This window comes from Oryx dammah, unplaced genomic scaffold (genome assembly GCF_014754425.2).
Source record: "Oryx dammah isolate SB20612 unplaced genomic scaffold, SCBI_Odam_1.1 HiC_scaffold_11, whole genome shotgun sequence".
NCBI lineage: Eukaryota > Metazoa > Chordata > Mammalia > Artiodactyla > Bovidae > Oryx > Oryx dammah.
The window spans coordinates 8,681,314-8,699,207 of NW_024070195.1; the positions used below are offsets into that span (position 1 = coordinate 8,681,314).

General features: G+C 44.5%; 1 protein-coding gene and 1 pseudogene across 11 annotated transcripts in view; both read left to right on the forward strand.

Moving 5' to 3' along the window:
* PHACTR1 (phosphatase and actin regulator 1) overlaps positions 1-17,894 on the forward strand; it is a 515,267-nt gene that overhangs the window by 367,004 nt on the left and 130,369 nt on the right. The window lies entirely within an intron of this gene.
* On the forward strand, positions 7,394-9,159 carry LOC120869921 (annotated as a pseudogene).

Genomic DNA, 17,894 nt, shown 5'->3' on the forward strand with positions numbered 1-17,894 from the left:
TTGTTTTATTATTTTTGAATGCTCTAGGATTTAGTATATTTACAAACTACCTTTATGCCACTTTATGTGTAATGTAAGAACCTTAAAACAGTAAATTGTCATTTTTCTCCTCAACCCTCATGCTATTGTTGAAGTACATTTTATTCTTACATATATTATCAACCCCACAATATAGTTTTATTACTTTTTCATAGGTATTTACCTTTTAAATAGTTTAAAACTGAGAACAAGAAATCTTTTCTATTTTGCTACTGTGTTCTTTTGTGTAAATCTAAATTTTTATCTGATATTAATTTCCTTCATCCTGAAGAATTTCCTTTAATATGTTTTATAGTGGAGGCCTGCGTGCAGTGAACTCATACAACTTTTACTTATCTGAAAATTTATTTTACCTTCAGTTTTGTAGGACATTTTCTCTGGGTATAGAATTATAGGTGTTGAACTAATTTTTTTTCTTTTTTAAATTTAAAGGTATTAATCCATTGTCTAATTGTAGATTGCATTGTTTCTGGTGAGAAGTTAAGAGATTATTATTTTTGTTTGCCTATATGTGATCTATCTCCTTAGTTGGCTACTTTTAAAAGACTTTATCTTGATCATTAATTTTCAATAATTTGATTGTGATGTATATTGGTGTTACCTTATTTTACCCTGCTTGGGCTGTTGAGTTTTTAAATATTTTATAGTTTTAAAAATCAACTTTGGAAGAATTTAACCTTATTTTTATAAAAATTATCTCTGCCTTCTCCTTTATTTTTGTCTTTTGGAATTCCTATGTATACTAGGACATTTCAAATCACTCCATAGGACTTCTAAGCTCTGTTCAAGTTTTTTTTTAATCTCTTTTCTTTTTTTTCAGTTTGGATAATTTCTATTTCTGTGTCTTCAAGTTAATTGATATTTTCTTCTGCATTTGTTTAATCTTCTGTTATAGCCACTCAGTGAAACTTTTCATTCAGATACAGTATTTTTAACTTATAAGTTTTTATGGGTTCTTTTTTCCATCTTAAGTTTCCTTTTCTCAGTTTCTTTTATATTCATACTTCCTTTTCAATTCTTGGTGTAAATAAAACAGTTGTTTTAAGTTTGTGCACGTGTGCTTAGTCGCTCAGTCCTGTCCAACTCCTTATGACCCCAAGGACTGCAGCCCGCCAGGCTCCTCTATCCATGGGATTCTCGAGGCAGGAATACTGGAGGGGGTTGCCCTGCCCTCCTCCGGGGGATCTTCCCAATCCAGGAATCGAACCTGTGTCTTTTATGTTTCCTACATTGACAGGTGGCTTCTTTACAAGTAACATCACCTGGGTAATTGTCCGTAAATCCCATTATCTCCATTATTTCTAGGTCTGTGTCTGTTGCTTGATTTTTCTCCTGGGCTTACTTTACATTTTCCCACTTTTTCATTTGCCCAGTAATTTTTGATTGAATACTGAGCATCATGTTATCACATTGTAGACTCTGGATTTTGTTTTACGCCATTACAGAGTATTGAATTTTGCTCTAGCTCGTAGTCATTTGCACAGTTTTTCCATAGCTTGTTTTCACAGTTTGTTTTGGATGATTCTAGGGTGTTTCTTTCCCCTCCAGGGCTAGTTTAGCCCTTCTACTACAGCATTCTGGAGTATATACAGAATGCGGCCAGTGTTCAATGAATTTTCCCTATTCTTAATGATCAGAATTTAAATGAAACTGGTTTTCCAGTAATTTTTCTTTCCCCAGAAATTGTAGTTTGCACAGAGCTTTGAATATCAGCTAAAAACTCAAGAGAATTTCTGCACCTCTACTCTGTAGCGCTTTCATCTCTGGTACTCTAATTCCATATTCCAGCTGCCTCAATTTCTGTCTCTTCAACTCAACAGGACCGCTAAGCAATACTTGATACCACATCCCAGTACCACATATGTAAAATGCTTCCAGACAGGAAGCTGGGGAGATCACAGGACTCATCTCATTGGGATTTTTTTTCCTTTTCTCATAGACCCCAGTCTAACGTGTTTTAACTATCTGAAACATTTATTTTATAAATTCCGAGCAGATTTCCGGTTTTTTACTATCAGAGGTCAAGTTGGATTTCTCTGTCTTGTCTAAAAGCTGAAATTCCGCCCTTTCTGCAGAGTTTTGTATCCTTTTTTTCTCTCTCTCTCCCTTTATATTTTGAAATATTTTCCATGCTTTTCAGAAATTCTCTTTTGAATGACTGGAGAACAGTTTTTATAGTGGATATACCATCATTTACATTAGAATCCCCCATAATTTACATAAAAACAATGGCCCCAATTGTAGTACTTAATATTAATGCACATTTTTTTATTATTTCCATAGGATAAAATGAAATTATGTCAAAAGAAGTAGATATTTGCATGGTTCTTTGCACAGATTATGAAATTGCCATCCAGAAAGGTTATTTTAGCTTAAACCCAGCACCTCTATATGAGATTGTGTATATCCCCATGACATTGCTAGTGCTGGATATTAAAATGTTTTTTAAAAAATCTTCAATTTAAGTAAAAATTGATATCTTATTATTGAAAAGTCATTCATCTGGACATTCATTATTTTATTATTGCTATGCTTGAATTTGCATAATACCTATTGGCCATTTGTTAATTTAAATCCCATCAAGTTAAATTCTCTACATGTTTTAAAGCATCAAATAGTGGAGAAGTTCTTAAAATGAAAACAGCCACTCTCTGCCTATTCAATTATGTGCTTCTCCTTTGCTGAAATGTTAAAAAGCATTTAAAATCAGGAAAAATGCAAGGATGCCCACTGTTCAGGCTTCTATCTCATCATTGTGCCAGTGGCCTCAGTCACTGTAATCAGAATATTATATTAAAATTATGAGGATAAGAAGGCTGCAAACTGTCATTGTTTGTAGATTATACGATAGTTTAGGTAAGCACACATACAGACATGAAGTTTCTAGAAATTATAAAAGTTTTGAGCCAAGAGAAGCTGTAAGTAACCAGGTTTCAGCTAGATAAAAAGCAGTTTGTGAAGTTGCTCAGTCGTGTCCAACTCTTTGCGACCCCATGGACTGTAGCCTACCTGGCTCCTCTGTCCATGGGATTTTTCCAGGCAATAGTACTGGAGTGGATTGCCATTTCCTTCTCCAGGGGATCTTCCCGACCCAGGGATTGAACCCAGGTCTCCTGCATTGTAGACAGACGCTTTACCATTTGAGCCACCAATTTTAGAAAAACAAAAATATTAAGAAAATCCAAAATGGAAATAGAAAGATGTACAAAAACATTTCATTAACAGCCACACACAACACAAATGTCTGATCCTGAAGGTAGCTGAGTACAAGCAGAGGTTGCTGGTACCACCAGGCTTGGCTTTCGTGCCCTCTAGTTCCATTAAAGTGAAACTGTTAGTCAGTCAGTCATGTCTGACTCTTTGTGACCCCATGAGTAGCCTGCCAGGCTCCTCTGTCCATGAGATTCTCCAGGCAAGAATACCAGAGTGGGTTGTTATTCCCTTCTCCAGGAGGTCTTTGGGACCCAGGGATCAAACCTGGGTCTCCTGCATTGCAGGCAGATTCTTTATCATCTAAGCCACCAGGAAAGCCCCAAAGTTCCATCAGCAGAGTCTTCCTGATGGCTTCAGTTTCTCTTCCCTCTTCCAGGACCTGTTTTAGCTACTCTTCTGGATTAGCTGAAGAACAGGAAAGACTACAGTTCTTTCCAAAATCTCTTGTTCCCTTGAGACATCTCAGAGCGGTGTCTGGAGTGAGGAAAGCATCTGGTCTGTGTTCATCCCTAAAGCTCCTGGTATTGATATGTGCACAAGAGTAATTGCTCTGTCTTTCCGGACCCAGGTACTCCTTTCTGACTTGATCTAGAGCATCCGCTTAAATCCCTTACCCCTGGGAAATGATATTTTATTAGAGGATGAGAGAATCAAGATACTGTAAGTATTAAAATGTATTATGAACATTAAGCTTGCTAGGAGTATGGTCCATGGGGTTGCAAAGAGTTGGACACAACTGATGCAACTTCACACACATGGAAGAGACTAGATCTTAGTTGTTCCCAGGTGGCACTTAGTAGTTCCCGCCTGCCAATGCGGGAGACATAAGAGACCGGGTTTGATCCCTGGGTTGGGAAGATCCCCTGGAGGGAGGCATGGCAGCCACTCCAGTATTCTTGCCTGGAGAATCCCATGGACAGAGGAGCCTGGCGGGCTGCAGTCCATGGGGTCGCAGAGTCAGACATGACTTAATGACTAAACAACAGCAACCTCAAGAACAAATGAAATGATGTGACTCGATAGTGTTGTTAGCTGAGGCTACAAGGGCAGTCATATTGCAATCTAAATAATCAAATCTATATGTTGTTACTTATACAATGTTTAGTGTCAGCTATATTTCAATAGAAATTGACATCTGTACAGTATTTGGAAAGCTGAATACTAAAGTGTTAAGAAACAAACATATACATATATATATACAGCCACACACAGCAAGAAGACATTTTGTTACATGATAAATTGCAGAATCAGTAGTCAACAGGTTTATTTTTTAAATTAATTTTTGGCTGTGCTGGGTCTTTATTGCTGCGTTGGACTTTCTCTAGTTGCGGTGAGTGGCGGATACTCTCTAGCTGCAGTGCACAGGCTTCTCCTGCGGTGGCTGCTCTCATTGCAGAGCATGAGCTCTAGTTCACATGGCCTTCAGTAGTTGCGACAAGCAGGCTCAGTACTTGTGGTGCGCGGGCTTCCGCACGTGGAATCTCCCTAGACCAGGGTTTGATCCCCTGTCTCCTGCATTGGTAGACAGATTCCCAACCAGTGGACCATCAGGGAAGTCCAATCAACAAATTTAGAATTAGAATCTAATTTCTCTAGCTCTAGTTCTCAACTGAGGCATTTTTGCCCCCACAGGACACTTGGCAATGTCTGGAGACACTGTTAGCTGTCACAATTCAAGAGGGTGGTGGCGGTAGGTGTTGGTGCATCTAGCATCTGATGGATAGAGGCCAGAAATCTTGCTAAACATCCTACAACACAAGACCTTGACAAGCAGTGATATTCCTCAAAATGTCAATCGTGCTGAGGTTGAGAAACCTTGCTATAATTCAGTTCCTCCAAAAGTTATGAATCTAAACCATCATCACCATAATAACTGTGACCGTATGTTAAGCACTTACTATATCCCAGACACGTGCTAAGTAAATCCTGTATATATTCTCGTGGAACTTCTGCAGCTAGTCCTGTGAGGAAGATGCTATTCCTGTTTTACATATGAGAAAACTGAAGCTTAAAGAGGTTTAAAAACTTTTGTGAGATTACCCAATGACTAAAAGATAAAGGTGAAATTCAAACTGATGTGTCTAACCCCATGGCCAGAACTTCTAAGGAGGCTTGCTTGCCTCCTGGCTTAGGGCCAGTGTGGGATTCTAATGTAAGCTTGCTCCTTGGTCAGTCCTTGTAGTTAAATGTTCTCATGACACGGGACAGGTTTATCCGGAGTTGTTCTTGCTGCCGGAGATCTGTTTGATGGAAGATCTTGTTGTCCTAATACTTGACGTAACCTACAGTGACTTCTGTAAGGCCACGAGGCTGGTTAAAGGTGGAACTGAGAAAGTTCCCCCATCCCATCGCACATGCCCATGTATCCATCCTTATGGCACTTGATTCCGTCACCACAAAGGAATATCCTTGAAGCTTTTCCTCCTCTCCCCTTCCACCCGTTTCTTAGTTTGGGATAACCCGAGAGCACAGCCTGAGGCAGGGGTTTGGGTGCAGATATTCCATTTGGGAGGTGAGCTCAGGAATGAGGCAAAGTCAGGAAGAAAAACCAATATTAAGGCATGTTACTGGGGTGCCAAGGAGTATGTCAAGGCTGTATATTGTCACCCTGCTTATTTAGCTTATATGCAGAGTACATCATGAGAAACACTACTGGATGAAGCACAAGCTGGAATCAAGATTGCCAGGAGAAATATCAATAACCTCAGATATGCAGATGACACCACCCTTATGGCAGAAACTGAAGAAGAACTGAAGAGCCTCTTGATGAAAGTGAAAGAGGAGAGTGAAGAAGTTGGCTTAAAAGTCAACGTTCAGAAACTAAGATCATGGCATGGTCCCATCACTTCATGGCAAATAGATGGGGAAACAGTAATAGACTTTATTTCTTTGGGGGCTCCTAAATCACTGCAGATGGTGACTGTAGCCATACAATTAAAAAATGCTTGCTCCTTGGAAGAAAAGATGACCAACCTAGACAGCATATTAAAAAGCAGAGACATTACTTTGCCAACAAAGGTCCCTCTAGTCAAAGCTATGATTTTTCCAGGAGTCGTGTATGGATGTGAGAGTTGGACTATAAAGAAAGCTGAGTGTTGAAGAATTGTTGCTTTTGAACTGTGGTTTTGGAGAAGACTCTTGAGAGTCCCTTGGACTGCAAGTCCATCCTGAAGGAAATCAGTCCTAAATATTCATTGGAAGGACTGATGCTGAAGTGGAAACTTCAATACTGTGGCCACCTTATGCGAAGAACTGACTCACTGGAAAAGACCCTGATGCTGGGCAAGATTGAAGGCAGGAGGAGAAGGGGACGACAGAGGATGAGATGGTTGGATGGCATCACCGACTCAATGGACATGAGTTTGGGTAAACTCCAGGATTTGGTGAAAGACAGGGAGGCCTGGCCTGCTGCAGTCCATGGGGTCACAAAGAGTCAGAAACGACTGAGCAACTTCACTGAACTGGGTTGCCAGTGTGGGCCCTGGGAGCTCCTGTACCCATTGCTTTAGGTCTACCCATGTCAAGCTGCACTTGCACTTGGGCTGAACATAAATGGCTTGGGACAGAGAGTGTGATGATGCGGATGAGTGTGTACCCTTGAGAAGGGATTGTTTCGGTGACATTGGGCCCGAGTTCACGTGGAACTGTACTCTGCAGCTACCGCTGAATTCAGAATTGGGCCCAAGGCTATGAACCCGTTTCGTCTGAAAGGCTCAACAAGCGCAGTGACAGAGCAACAGAGGCACAGTAATTTCTCCACTAAGTCCTGATTATTCTTCTGCTTCCGATAAATAGAAAAAGCCCTGCTGGTGTACCAGGGAGCGCTCAGGGTATGTGATCAGATGGGTCCCTGTGTGGTTGGTGTACTGCAGGCAGACTTTCTTCTGGATACATTATCTCTTCTCCTTTTTCTTTCAAAATGCTGCTGGAGTTATCTGGTTTTTCTGAAAAAGTTCTGGACAAATCCAAGAACAAAAGGCAACCATTAAGATTCCATTTCCAGCGGCCACCCAAGGCCGGCGAAGCCATGGGCGCCAGGACCCCGCCGCCGCCGCATTCCCAGTTGGAGGAAGAGAAAGTAAATGTTTAGGGAAACCTAATGGACAGGCTCCACAACAGATGATAACAAAAAGTAATCCAGATGGGGTGCAGGTGCTGTAAAATGATACAAAGCTATCTCTTCGATCCAGTTCACGTGCCCTCCCCTGGTTACGTTAACGAAGTAAACAGCTACAAGTTAGATGAATAGGACACTCTTAAACTGAAAGACAAACAGAGCAGCGAAATCCTGGTGCACAAGGGTGACCCTCCTAATGAGGGCTCCAAGAGGACGGCAAGTGGGAGTGGAAGAGCCTCTCCCCAGGAGCCCTGCGGGCCGCCCCGAGGACCACTCCTCTTGGGGGATACGGTGGGGGGACCCTGTGCCCAGAAGACTAGCGAGGCCATCAATGGCGTCGGCCCCGCTGCTGTCCTGCAGCTCAGTGGTGAGCCGGGGCCCCTCAGGAGGCCAAAGACTCCTGGGCCAGTGCTGCAAACAGAGGTCACCCGACCCAGCTCTGCCTTGAAGGAGGGAGTGCCAGGGAGCTGGACTGCATGCAGCCGGCCTCGGGAGAGACGCAGGTCATCGGCAATGGGGCCTCCGGCGCGCCATCCACAGCCAGGCTTGCCACCTGGGAAGTCCCAGCCCACGTCCTCCGGACACCCACCCCGGACTACCCTCCACTTTGCGGCTCAGCTGAAGACAACGCTGATCACGTTGGTCACCAAGAGAAGGACCATCTTTTCAAGATCCACTCTGAGAAGGAGCCCCAGGAGGGTGTTCACCCCCCGGAAGGGGAGTGTGGTTTGAATATGCCCTTCTCTGCAAAGAGAAGCTGGGATTCATTAAACGAGGCCGTGACAACTGAAATCCCAAGCGTCTACTTTGACAAAGATGATCCTGCTCAGGACGTGCCTGTGGTTGATTCGAGAAACGGGTGGGAGGAGGCCCCTGGTTCCCCAGGAGATCGGAGCTGGGAGACGGCGGATGAGGATGCGGAGGTGGCCAAAGCCCTCGCGGCCTTAGAAGCAGCTACTGCGGGGGAAGATGTGGATGAGGCCGAGTAGGGGAGGGGATTCTCCAGGCAAATAAGCTAGTGACGATCTGGTCACACGGTCTGGGTTTGCTCCTAAAACCCAGAGCTGATAAATGCAGCATATACGGCTGCAGCCTTACAGGGGGTTGACCCCCAGCACCAGTTCTGATGGATGTGAGCATCAGTGCCATGCTGCTTGTTCACCATGAAGAGTACCACCGTCTAGATGGGCTAAAACTCAAGAGACTATAAGTCAGAGTGGACCAGAGCTGGCGTCCACAGAACATGCAGACCTTAAACACCCTGCTGGCCAACTCACACAACTACTGCAGAATGTGTGGTGCAGGCGTTCATGAGAAAGCCCTGGAATCCCAGTGCAGAATCCCAGGGAAAGAGATTCACAGGACATTCTGTTTGAGTGTAAAAATTCCTTACCTTGCTTTTGAGAGCCAAACATCATACCCAGTCAGGGAAAGGTAACTACCCCCCACTTAAAGTGCCTAATGTACCCCCCAGAGCATGGCTTACCTTCAGGGACAATCACCCAGGGAACCGATCACTAACCACTTGTTTGACAGAGAGTGGAGCTTGGCAGCTTTCAGGGTAGAGCAGGAGCTGCCTGTAAACAAATGGTTAGTCATTAGCTGTGATATCAGGCCACCTTGACCTTAACTTTTTTACATTATTACTTTTTCATCTCCTTTGGGATTGGGGAGTTTGGTCAAAAGACTTCGTTTAAAATTCAGGTTTTTAAGTTTGTGAGATTTGGAACAGCAAAGAGAGAGATGGAGTGTTTTCTGCCATGTAATGTCTGATTGTGATTAAACAATAACAACAACAACAACAAAAAAGATTCCATTTCCTCGTGGCTGCTCTTGAGGATCGTACTTAACTAGACCGAAATTGGAGGGCTGTGCTTTAAATTAACACAGTTTTACAAACCCGGCGTGCTGTGAAGTCTGAAAGCCATAGCCAGAATGACAGATGCAACCTGGTTATGCCCTGAGACAGGCTGGGTGAGAGGCATTACACAGTGCAATTTTGGGATGAGATAGAAGGAAGCAGGAAACTGCTTGAGTGTACCTTGTGTTTTCTTTAAAAACCAGTGACCAACATTTATTGAGCACTTACCGTGCATTAAGTCTTTTAAGGCCACCTTGAGAGAGTATGGTAGTAAGTTAGAAAATGTATATTCAGGGAGCATAGAGGCACTTGGGGCTGGGGGAGAGCCATGTAAGGATCTCCTGTGGAGCTGACAAGGCCCTATTTCTTATTTCCAAGTGGTGGTTACAGAGACGTGCTCTGCGTAATATGCAGTACATTCACGCTGTATGTACCTTTTATTAAAATGCATGACCTTTTGCAATTGAAAGGTTAAAATATTAAACATTTGTTTAATGACTAGATACAAAAATTATAGCTTCTGTGGAGGAGAGAATAATAGTAAGAAACAGGTAAGGCTACTGTTTGCATTATCTCACTTCATCCTTGGAACTTCTATGAAGTAGATGACACTATTATTATACCTGTTGTCCGGTAAGAAAACTGAGGCGCACAAAGATCAAATTACTTGTCCCAAGTCACACTGCTGAATGCGATTCATGTGCCCAAAGCACAGTGAGGTCAAGCAAACTGAGACAGGGTTTGGAGCAGAGAAAGGTTTATTGAAGGACCAAGCAAGGAGAGCAGGTAGCTTGTGTTCAAAGCTCCACTGGGACAAGAGCAAAGGGCCCCAGTGCCCCATGGAAGAAGTTGGTCACCATGTTCTTTCAGAGCAGCTGACATTTTTCTGCAGAAACCAACCACTCTTCTCCATCTCTTGGGTTTCCTTTAAATTAAAACTCACTAGTTAATTGTAGATGCAAAGACTCGAGACCCTTAATAGAGTTTCTCCAGACTTGACCCCCTTCCCGAGCAGGGTGCCGTATTGAATGGGTCTGGGGTTTGGTTTCAGTTGAAAACCTTTCCGTCCTGTATCAGGTCTGATCATTTTTTTCAGATGATCTCTTCTTTCATACTGATGTCACGTGGCTGTGTTTGTGAAATGTGTATCGGAATAATCTCAGATGACTGTTAATAAAGGGCAGTTTAAATATCAAATTAAAATACATCCTTAACTCTTAAAGGGCTAAAATTTGAATGCCAGTCACATCTGACATGCTTGATGCAATCAAGCGAGCTTGTATATTTGGCATCTGTCTGGTGACTAGGTAGTGTGTAAGTTTAACAAAAATGTGGCCTTTAGTTGGGAGGATGGGGTATGTGTGAATGTGCAGATGTATTTGGAATCCTACCGGGGTGGGCTTTGAAATTAACATATAACAGAATTTTCAGTGATTCACCTTGTAATCTTAGCCCATGCAAATCACAGCGCTTCTCGGTTGTTTTCACGGATGATTCTAGCACTCTAATCCTTCTGTCACCCTTTGGGTATTGTAATCATTTTTACCTACTTTCTTTTTCCCTACCTTTTCTCCTCACCCTTTTAACAGCTCACACTGAGCTTTGCACCTGGTAAGCACTCAACAGATGTCTCAAATATATTAATGCACACCAGAGCCTCTCTACTCAATGCTTGATTTTTTTATGAACAGGAGGAGAATTTTAAATATTGATGTTGTGTGTAGAATCTCATATTACCCTCTTCCTTAGACCAGGATGCAGCCCTCAGTGCCGGTCCTCGAAGCTGAACGGAATCAAATTCAATATTAAGTCAGTTTTCACCTATGCATCAGAACTTCAGAGAAGTATTTTAAACTTTTCTAACACGGAAAAGAAAAAAATGAACTGAAGATATGATAGATTGTTCTGTTCTGTCCATTTTTATTGCCTGGAAGCACCTAGGCTTCCTGAATGTGGATGAAGAGTTACATGTTCTCCATCAGTTACACTCAAGCATTGTGGCGCCTTTCCATTCTTCTGGAAGGCTGGAACTGAGGCATTTGGACTCGTGGAAGCAAGAACCCAAGAAACCACTTGCCTGGGTTTTTTTTTTTTTTTATATATAAATTTATTTATTTTAATTGGAAGCTAATTACTTTACAATATTGTATTGGTTTTGCCATACATCAACATAAATCTGCCACAGGTATACACGTGTTCCCCATCCTGAACTCCCCTCCCTCCCCCCTCCCCATCCCATCCCTCTGGGTCATCCCAGTGCACCAGCCCCAAGCATCCAGTATCGTGCATCAAACCTGGACTGGCAATTCATTTCATATATGATATTATACATGTTTTAATGCCATTCTCCCAAATCATCCCACCCTCGCCCTCTCCCACAGAGTCCAAAAGACTGTTCTATACATCTGTGTCTCTCTTGCTGTCTCGCATACAGGGTTATCATTACCATCTTTCTAAATTCCATATATATACATTAGTATACTGTATTGGTGGTTTTCTTTCTGGCTTACTTGCCTGGGTTTTTTACCCAAGTCCTGGTGGCTTTTTGTACTTCTCCAGGAGGTCATTGCTCAGATACATGCCCCAGCAGGGCCCCTTCTCAGAGAGGACAGCGGTACCGAGCAAAGAACCCATGCCATGGAGCTGGAACCACCAGGGTTGCCCTCTGGCCAGCCACATTCCAGACTCAGTCTTTTTGTCGCCTTTCCTGCAGGGCTGAGTCTTAGGTGCCCCATCCGTAGAGTGGGAGCTAGAGCGCTTACAATGGTGGTAGTGTGGCTACCTGTGAACTAAAGGCACCTGGCCCCAAATAGCGCTTCCCAGGTGGCTCAGCGGTAACGAATCTGCCTGCCAACGCAGGAGACGCAAGAGACGCAGGTTCGATCCCTGGGTGGGGAAGATCCTCTGGAGAAGGAAATGGCAACCCACTCCGGTATTCTTGCCTGGAAAATTCTATGGACAGGGGAGTCTTGTGGGCTACAGCCCATAGGGTCACAAGGAGGCAGACATGACTAAGCACACACACGCACGCACACGCACGCACACACACACACACACACACACACACACACACACACCCCATAAATAGGCTCTGAACAAATTGTTCTTCTCCCCTTATTGGAAAGTTTATAAAAAACTTCCTTTCCCTGTATTTCCTTTGCAGGCTTTCTCTTTGTTTTTTTTTTTTTTTTTCTGAGTCACTAGGAAGAGTGAGGTGCTTCTTTTCAACACCCCTTCTTCTTCCACAGCTTATTATCCATATAGGAGAGGACAGCAGATGGGGCCTTGTGCATGAGAGGAAGAACGTCTCTTGTAGTGAAAGGCCAGTGTCCTGCAGTGTGTCTGTGATAACCTGATGGGATTAGGTTAAGCTTGGGATGCTGGTTGGAAAACACTGGTTGACTTTGGAAATGACTTGAGCTTTTTCGGTGATAAAGATGAGCAGCTTCACGATCATCCGTCACTTTTCTCCTGACGCTGGGAGGCTCCAGAAGAGTCCTGCCTATCTTATGCTAAAGTGAATGGTCCTCAGATCAGAGGAAGTTGATGCTGTCTGACGCACACGGCGGCTCCTCTGGTCCCTGGATCAAGGCAGGAGCAACAGCTTGCAGCACACGGTTGGCTGCGTTCTTGTCTCTGCTTCCCACAGAGAAGGTCTCAGATGACTGCGTGTGCTAGAGTTTTACCGCCTGTGACCTCAAATACCACACCCTGAGCTACAGGAACACTTCCAGCAGAACTGACATTTCCCTGAAAAGCTGACCTGTGTTTTTCATTTCCCCTCTCACTATTGCCCACGTCATCTCAGGAATCTAGACTCAGAGACAGAAACCCCACGTGGAAAAGTGTGCTGAAGGATCTTTCTGGTACGGAGGCACCCAAGTCAAACCCCACCTCCGTTTGATGAGGAGGTTGCTTAGTGACGGTGCACGCGGTTCGCAGCTAACGCTGACTTGGGGCCCAGGGCACGTGACCTGTCTCTAATCCTAGCTCCTGTTTAGTTTTGGTTCTTTCTCCCGTTCCCCGTGGGAGAAGCACCTGCCCCCAGCAGTGCCTCAGGGCTGTACAGATCTTTTAAGAATTATTTCCACATATAAAGGGTAAATGCAGAAATAGAATAAAGGGCTCCTCTCCCGGTCCACAGTCTAGTGCCTTCAAAGAACCTCTTCCTCCCTCCCTCTATTCTGGCTTCCTTTTCTAAAAGGAAATCAACCCGTTTACACAAACTAGGGAAACGGAAGACCCGGCAAAGCTGAGTGATGAGGTGTCCCCACTGGGGCATTCTACACCCACGCGTCTGAGAAACAAGAGATGCGCCTTCATGTAGGGGGTTCCTAGGAAACTGCCGACGTGAAGTGCGTTCAGTGCAGTCAGGACTGCTGGCTGGCTTCTGTCCTCTTGGGGTAGGGATGTGGGAGGGTGGCGTGGCCTTCCTGTGTGCGTCTCTCGTTTAACCCTGCAGGACATGGATGGCCTTGATAGCCCAGGACATGCTGCCTGGCCTGTCTCCCTGGCACCATCCAGTCATTTGTGGGATAGTCAGGGCTGGAGAAAAGATAAGACACATTCTGTCAGGACGGATGTAGCCCCTGTTATCCATGTGACTTTAAAGTCTGCGTTTGCTGCTTTGGGAGAAAACTTACCCAGCATTGTGGCCTGTGAGGTCATCCCATTTCTTTCCCTTTTTATAATTCAAATCAGTAACCAGTAGCTGAGAGCCAGTCTTCCAAGTGATAAAGAATAAGTCAAGCTCCCCCTAGACTAAAGGACGGATTGTTGTGGGGTGTTCAGACAGGTGTGCAGTGGATGGCAACACAGGGCAGAAGCAGAGAAGGTTCAGAGGAGCTGGGGAGCTCTCAGTGGGAGAGGATGAGGCTAACTCAGGTCTGGGGGAGCCTGGCCAAAGAAATTTTACTCATACTGGATGTTTCCCAGGTGAGAGAGGCAGTGCCAACAGAGAAGATCCTTGTGCTCAGAGAGAATGACTGGCTTAGGGGTAGAGGCACCAAGAGGAAGACCTGGGTGGGGAGACAGGAGAGAGTGGTGGTTAGAGCCCAGACCCCAGAGCTGGACGGCCTGGGCTCAGCTCCTGGTTCTGTCACTTCATAGCTGTGTGACCTTCAGAAGGTTACTTAACCTCTCTGTGCTTGTTTCCCCATCAGTAAGATGGACATAATAGTACCTCCTTCATAGAGTTGTTGTAGAGTCAGCACTCTAATGTGTCATGGATCTTACCTTATTGATCATATGATATGTAATAATTATAATTTTATGGAATGTACATATAGTGTGTGTTGTGCTTAGTCGCTCAGTCGTGTCCGACTCTTTGTGACCCCGTGGACTGTAGCCCGCAGGCTCCTCTGTGCACGGGGATTCTCCAGGCAAGAATACTGGAGTGGGTTGCCGTGCCCTCCTCACATATAGTATAAGAGTTTGTAATTATAACTTTAGGTTCCATGGCATAGGGCCTAATATGCCGATCTGATGCATGTCGATTTATTCTGTAAGCAGTGGGGAGACTCAAAAGGGGCTTGAGGTGTATTTTATGTGGTCTGACATGATTTTTAAAAGATAATTCTGGCAGCAGTGTGAGGGTGAGAATGTGTGAGACTGTGGACAGGAAGACACGTCAGATGTCTCTTTCTGTCCAGACAGGGTATGAAAAGGATGGTAATCAGAGCTGCCTGGAACAGGGCTATGGATAAAGTGATGGAGATCATAGGAACAGGATTCCACAGTGAGCAGATGAGGAAAGCGGGCGGAGGGGAACTTAGTGGGTTCAGATTTATACCCAGCAGCATGAAGTTCAAGGCAACTCTGGGCTTTAAATATGTATATTTACATGCCTGCATTGGAGAAGGAAATGGCAACCCACTCCAGTCTTTTTGCCTGGAAAATCCCGTGGATGGAGAAGCCTGGCGGGCCCCAGTCCATGGGGTCACAAAGAGTTGGACACAACTGAGTGACTAACACACACATACATGCCTGTATGTGTGTGTGTGTGCACCTGTGTGCATGCGTGCTCCGTCACTTAAGTCGTGTCTGACTCTGTGAGACCCCATGGACTGTAGCCCACCAGGCTCCTCTATCCATGGGATGCTCAGGCAAGAATACTGGAGTGGGTTGCCATGCCCTCCTCCAGGGGGTCTTCCCGACTCAGGGATTGAACTCGAGTCCCTTACATCTACCTACATTGGCAGGTGGGTTCTTTACCACTAGCGCAACCTGGGAAGCCCATGGGCATCTATGCATGTGTCTACATTTGTGTCTGTGTATATATGTATCCATATACAGAGTCAGTGTTGTAAGAAAAGTTACAGGCAGTGTCATGCCCTGCCGTGTGTCTATGGTGTGATCCTGTGTTTGCTTCAATGTGATCAAGGAGCATCCTGTTCCAGAGCCCTGGGGCCACCCCTCTTCCGTAAGAACTCATCTCCCGTCAAAGTGTTTGCCAGCGTTTTCTAGATAGTAAAGAAAAAGAAAAACCCAGTGACAATTAAAATGATACCTTAAAAATCACTTTGAAGAGTTTCAGTGCATAAGGGCTTGTTTTTGCATCTTAGTGCCTTGTGTTTTTATGAGTTACTTTTAATTAGAGTTGCATGGCCTGTGACTGATTTAACCCCCAAATACATATTCCAGTTCTGTCTCTAATTAGACTAATGAAGAGAAGGTGTGATGAGCTTCCTCCACACCTGATCTAAAAAGAACTTTATAATTGTCAGAAGAAAGCAGGCAAGCTTTAACAACTTCTACACTCATGTACATCAACGTAACGCTTACAGGTTAAGACATCCTGACAGTGTTAGACCATTGCTCTACTCAAGTATGGGGCTTTTACTCCAGAGATGTGCTAACCTGTTTATCAACCTGGTAAGAATTTTAGTGACACTTGTTGAAGACAGGGAATGCATAGATGGGGCTGAGCGAAGTTGCTCAGTCGTTTCTGACTCTCTGCAACCCCGTGGACTGTAGCCCACCAGGCTCCTCAGTCCATGGAATTTTCCAGGCGAGAATACTGGAGTGGGTTGCCATTTCCTTCTCCAGGAAATCTTCCTGACCCAGGGATTGAACACGGGTCTCCTGCATTGTAGGCAGACGCTTTATCACCTGAGCCACCAGGGAAGTCTAGAATGGGGCTACATGGTACTAATTTCTGTACTTTAAAATGCTTTTAAAATCTCTCATTTTTTCTTTGGTTTCTAGAAGAATTACACTGAGAGGAATTAGAAGATGCTGTTAGGAACCATTCTTAAGAGAGAATATGGAATGATTTAAGGCCACTGGAGAAGACCTTTTATCCTTTCAGCCTAGTGATGTCCCCACCAGGCTGAGCGACTCCATCAGTGAAAGTCATGCCTTGAGCCCTTTTGAAAATGAACCTGTGAGTTACACAGTGCTCAGAAGTATTCATTAGACAGCAGCAGTTTGCTTTGGTTTGCTTCACTTGTTTAATGAACAGACTCCTTTAGATGCCAGAGGTGTGACGTTTAGGCCTCTCAAGAAACAACTCATGGGATGAACGTTGAAAAAGTGACCTAAAGATAAAGAACTTAGCAAGCTGCCCAAGGACAGTGGCTCCCAGAGGACAGTGGCTCCCAGATCTTGGAAGGAGAAAAAAAGGACCTAAAAAGGTGAAAGAATAAGTAGTTTTGATACTTAATTTCACCTAAAGCCAACTCAGCCTGTCCCTAGCTCCTGGGTGTGGATAATGATTTAGAAAAGAGCTTTACTGCCTTTTTCTTGAGGGGCAGATTACAGCTGAGCTCCCAAGGGATCAGATTTAGTAGTGAGAACATTCTAAAGATGTTGGGAAAATCCAAATCTGCATATTCTCATGATTGGAAGAATAGCAAGCCCTGGAGAGGGCTGTCAACAGAAAATAAGTGAAGGACAAGGAGAGGGAAGCTTAATAGCTTGTGCCTCTCTCTCCCCAGGTACAAAGCAGGAAACATTTAGGCGCTTATAATGGGTGCATGTCTCTTAAAATGAGAACTGGAAGGCCACTTAAATTTAAATCCTACAGCCAGCTCTGGTGGGGGAACGTCACACTGGCCGACCTCTGTCTGTCCTTGGTGGTTTGAGGAGGGTTGGTTGGACCTAAGTGGGGTGTTCTATTGTTCATCGCTGAAGTTTTGACAAGAGTTCCAGCATCCCTAGCCATTCCTCTAAAACAGATAAAAGAATATCAAGTCGAAATCAAGAAAATAGTTATGAATGACATCTGTATGTCTTGCTAGAAATGCTGGCCCTCGTCACGTCCCCTTCGTTACTTGCATCCCATGCTGGGTAGAGGTCACTTTGTATTCAGGCCATCACAGTGACATGTGGTCAGGGACTGGGGGACTCAGACAGCCCTGAGGGGCGGTGTTGTAAATTGCAGATTTGCCAATGAAGGCAGTGCTTAAAGGTCAGATAGCCCAAGTCTCAAAGGGGCAAGAGAGCTTGCTGTCTCAGGTTCAAGAAGGGGAACCGGTCCTCCCATCTTCAAATAACCCAAGGAAATGCCCCAGGATTTAAAAGGCTGAGCAGGGTTTTCGTCAAAGGGTCTGGGGGTGTTGAGCCACAGAGAGCGCATTTGTGAGCATCTGTGGGGTCTCCCTCTCCCCAGGTTTTAACCAGACACATTACCACTGGAACCTGGAGGTGTGCATGCCTGGGCAG